The following is a 5,406-nucleotide window of genomic DNA, read 5'->3' as shown; positions in this document are numbered from 1 at the left end:
AGATCACAAAGGGTTGTATACATCATGTGAAATAAACACCTGGGATATCTACTTATCCATAAATAATCTTATGCACATAATAGTACTTATCCACAGACATATTTATTTATATCCATAAGTAATATTTATCCATAAATACCTGGGATATGCTCCCTTTTCTGAGAATTGTCCCTGAACTACCTACATTCTTCCTCTGGTTACAGTGTGTGATTGAATAAGAGATAGATTCCTTACCCAAGCTGGACAAAGCAGATTGGTTCAGGAGCATTGGACTCTGAAGATCATGTAATTCGCAAGGCTGAGGACACTATTTGGGGGCAGTCAGTCATGTTTACTACCTGCTATGTACTAGGCATTGTTCCAAACACTAGGACAACAGCAGTGAACAAAACAGACTCTACATACTGGAAGTACTGCAGTGTACAAAGAAAGACAAATCCTGCTAAGTGGAGCTTGCATTCTAGAGTCATGTGTAAGAGAGACAGAAGAAGCAGCTGGTCTGCACAGAGGGAGTCATGCAACCTGTAGCAGATTCTTAGTTCTTCACCTCTGTATTATCCCTGTTCTCATGCCATGGCTTCTTGTGGATGGAGTGACTTCCCTGTTCCTTGACTTTATCAGCTTGGCTGAGTCACTTTGGCCACTGTAATGTCGAGGAAGCTGATATAAGCAGAACACTTCAGTGTACTGTCATTTTTAAGGCTGAATAATATTCCTTTGTATGTATCACATTTTCTTCATCTAATCGTCTGTGAGTGGACATTTAGGTTGCTTCTGCATCTTGGCTTTGTGAATAATGCTGCAGTGGAAATGGGAGTGCAAGTATCTCTTTGAGATCCTTATTTTAGTTCCTTTGGATATATACCCAGAAATGAGATAGCTGGATCATATGGTAATTATATTTTAATTTTTTTGAGGAACCTCCATACTAAAGTGCTTGCAACCAATTTAATTCACAGCAGGGTACAAGGGTTCCCTTTTCTCCACATCTTCACCAAACCCTTTGTGTGTAATTTTTGTAAGTCTTCCTCATTGTTGTGAGGTGATATTCTCATTGTGGATTTCCTTGTTGATCAGTGATGTTGAGCACCTTTTCATACGCCTGTTGGCCATTTTTATGTCTTTAGAATTCCTTTGCTAGTCTGTTTATGTAGTTCCTTTGGTAATTTTTTTATCAGAGTATTTGTTCTTTTTTGCTATCGATTTGCAGCAGTCCTCTATATATTTGGATATTAACTGCTAGGTATATGGTTTGGGCATGCTTTCTTCCTTCCCGTAGGTGGCCTTTTCATTTGTTGGTGGTTTCCTTTGTTGTGCAGGGATTTTTGTTTGATGTCTTCCTACTTACCAGATCTACTTTTGTTGCCTTACTTTTGGTATAATATCCATGAAGTGAATGCCAAGGCCAATGTCAAGAAGCTTTTCCTATATGTTTACTTCTTGGTGTTTTGTGGTTTCCAAGTCACACGTTTATGTTTTTATCTATTTTGAATTAGTTTTTATGTATGGTATAAGGGTTCAGTTTCATTCTTTTGTGTGCGGATCTCCAGTTTTCTCCAGCACAGCTTACTAAAGAAACACCACACCTTTCCTGTATACTTGGCGTCTTTGTCACAGATGAGTTAACATATGTGTGGGTTTATTTCTGGGCTCTCTATTCAGTTCCATTGGTCTATAGATCTGTTTTAAAACAATCCCATTTATAATAGCATCAAAAAAATAAAGTACTTAAGAATAAGCTTAAGGAGGTGAAAAACTATAAAACACTGACAAAAGAAATTAAGGCAGACACAAATGGAAATAAATTCCATGACCATGAATTGGAAGAATTAATATTATTAAAATGTTGATACTTCTCAAAGTATCTACAGATTCAGTGCAGTCCCTGTGAAATCCCAATGTCACTTTTTACAGAAATACAAAAAGCAGTCCTGAAATACAGATGGAACCATAAAAGACTCCCAAGTAGCCAAAAGCAATTTTGAGGTAAAAGAACAAAGCTGGAGGTAACAAACTTCATGATTTCAAAACATAAAACTTTTTAGGTTTTCTTGAATGAGATCTGAAAAGTCTCAAAAATCTGAAAATTCTACAATCACATTTATTTTTCACTAGAGATAAGTTGGGTGAAGATATGCCATACTCAATGGTTCATTAAAACATGATTTATACTAGAACATCAAGAGCTTTTCAGAGTAGTCTTACTGTGTACCTCTTGCTGCTTCTGAATACCATTCCTTGTGAAATGGTATTAAATTAACTTTAAACACCAGCTTCCTGCGTTCTGCTAAAGCTACAGCATGTATTTATAAAAACTTTTGTGCTCACAAGTACACTTCGTTAATTACACACCAAGCTTGTATCAATATTAGGCTTGTTAATCTGCAGGCTGTTTAGAAGTTGAAGCCTTACCAGACCATCTGCCAAACCCTGCAATTTGAAATGCTTTTCCCTATTATGGTAATGAAATCACTAAAATCATTTCCTGTCCCCAGTCCTTGTTCAGATCTTCTATCTATTGTCAATAAGAGGATATTAAATTACTCAGGAAAGTCCACATATCCTTTTCATCCTGGTCCACAATGTAGCACATGGCTTTGTGTTTTAGTGTTGGAAATAATAAATGGTGACGTTAAGCCTATTGTAATAAAAGAGAGCTGCTTATTAAAGTTTCTGCAGCTGTTTCTCCTTTGACATCATGGAACCTGTTACAATAACTTTTATTGGTTTCCCCCACTTACCATTCAAGGTTTATATGATTGCATGAGGAATCAAAACATTTTGGGAACAGTCTCTTCATGATGTTTTCCTTCTCAATAAGGCCTATTTGACATGCAGATTACAACAATGGAATAGTGGGCAGAAAGGAAAAAGAGACTTTCTGTTTTCTTCTGGAGGAGTTACTAAAGTATCTGCTGCTTCTGGGAAGGGGTGTACATTGAAATCATTATGGAAGTGAGGGTGGGAGGGTATATTTATCATAATCCACAATGCAAGAGAATGCATTTACTTGACTTTAAGTCAATCGATGTTGGATCATGTCGTTCTGTTTTGGAGCCTGTTGACTTCATACCATTTGAGGAATTTGGCATCTCTGGAAATTTTCTTTGGGACTCTATTTGGGAAGGCTGGTGGCATTTATAAATCCCTGTGTGGGCTTTCTTCAAAGTACAACTGGTGTTGGCTTTTTCCTGCCTGTACCCAGGAATAAGAATTCACTTGGCCAATTAGCAGGCACTTTTCCTGGAGGAAACTCAGGTCCTTTAACTCCTTTGTCATGGAGAAGTCTGTACTTTGTCACCACTGGGAGAAAAACAGTCTGCTAATGTTGTGAACCATGGAACAAAGTCCCTAGGTTAAATTCTCTAATTTCTTTTTATGTTTGTATAGGTTTGGACAAACCAGATAATTGTTGCTATTTGTCCTAAATAATTTCTAGGTTATTTCAGTTTTTCTGATTATTGTATTTAATATTAAGAGCTACCTGAATACTTTTTAAAGATACAAATTTCACATTTTCAGATGAGCCTTGAGTAATCTGAAAATTTTAATAGATTTTTCTTCATTCCATTTGGTCATTTTTTTAAAATTAAGGTAACATTGGTAAATAGTTTCATGAAGGTTTCACATGAGCAACATTGTGGTTTCAACATTCACCCATATTATCAAGTCCCCCCCAACCCCATTGCAATTATTGTCCATTTGGTCATGTTTTAATGTGGGTTGGCTGTTTCTTTAGAGTAATTGTAGGAAAACACAGTTTTCCAGAACAGCTCACAGAACTCTCAAGGATTATTTCGTTTTAGCAATTTGCCGCAAGTTGTATCCTGAGCACTGTGTCCTCAAAGGGAACCAGGAGGATCGTGCTGCAGAAGCCCTTTGGAGGAACGTGCCAGCAGCTCCGTAACCATGAGTTGTCTCTCCTTTGATGAAGAGACTAATAGTTTCCATAATCATATCATCCTGGTTGCTCTGTGTCCAGAGTTTACTCAGACTTAAAAGAATTGGAAATTAATTAAAAAAGAAAAAAAAAAGATTTCTTCCTTTCCTATCTACCCTCTAAGCCTCTCATCCGGAGAAGTGATGAGAAAGAAATTCAAGGATTTGTTTCCAGTGGAAGTCAAGATGTTTGTATATTCTTTTGCAATTCTGGATATAAAGAACCAGAAGAAAGTAATTGGGTGGTGGGGAGGAGGTAGGTGAAGGAAGAAGGGTACAGCTCTGCCTAAATAATTCTAAACAGAAACACTGGATAGTGGACCCAATAAAAATTTGGAGGGTTGTCCTGTGAAGCTGTGAGCATCTGGTCCTGGAAATGAGTGCAGAGGTAGCAGAAGTTTTATAGCAGATGTGATTGTGATCAGACAAATTGGATTGGCTTACTTCTGTAGAGGAGCTGCCATGAGTTTATTTGCTATATCCCAGAGTTTGGGAAATACTTCTGTTTGGTTAAAATCTTTTCTTTTCTGGCTCTTAAATTTGAGCTCAGTTCTTTTTAAGCCCCTACCATCTCTCTGACCAGTTCTTGCATGCTAGGCGCTAGTGCTGGTTTCTGTAACATTACTCTTGGGCCTTAGAGGAATTCAGCACACAGAGGATTTGGTCCTCCAAGGGACTGGGATGTTAAGTTAACACAGGCCTCTTGTCATATCTTCAGTTAGAGAGAAATTTCCAATATTTGATCAGTAAGTGATATGTTGAAGTTTATTGAACCAGTAAAAGAGAAACTGAGTCACTGATGAATACTTCTCATTCATTCATTCATGCCACAGTATGTTGTTATTTGTTGGACTTGCCAGGTGTTAAGCACTATGATCAGTGGGACTAAAGGTGACAATTCAAGATAGGAAGAAAACAGAGGAGCTAGTTAATAGCTCTTCATTCCATCAGTTTCTGAGAAGTGATGGTCCATGTAACTTCCCTTGAAGCAATGTACTTTCAGTCTTGCTAATTACATGCCAGACAGAGATTTAGGGCTCTCTTGAGACTTGAATAACTGTAAGAGATTTATATATCCCCCCTTTTGTGGCGGAATATCTCTCTGCAGCTTAATATGCAGGCCCAACAGCAAGCACCCTTTCACCACTGTCTACCCTCCATGACAATAAGGACAGCAGGTAATTGCTTGCCCACTACTCCTCTAGTGGGATCTCACGTATCTCACCTGCAGAGAAAGGCTCCAAGTTTCAGCCTTCCCAAGCTGCCTGGTTGCCCCATGCAGAATGGATGCTGAGTTGAGAGCTAGGAGACATGCCAACAGGCCTGCCATAGCAGGGCGTGATGATGTGCAGCAGAGGCTGGAGGAGTGATGTGTATATAAGAGACTCCAAGTTGTGTTTCCAGTGGGAGCTGAGATGCTGGGAATATGGTGTTTAGAATATGGCAGTTGTTCCACAAATGTTAAAT

Source organism: Manis pentadactyla, chromosome 9 (assembly GCF_030020395.1).
Source record: "Manis pentadactyla isolate mManPen7 chromosome 9, mManPen7.hap1, whole genome shotgun sequence".
NCBI lineage: Eukaryota > Metazoa > Chordata > Mammalia > Pholidota > Manidae > Manis > Manis pentadactyla.
This window is presented reverse-complemented; position numbering follows the sequence as displayed.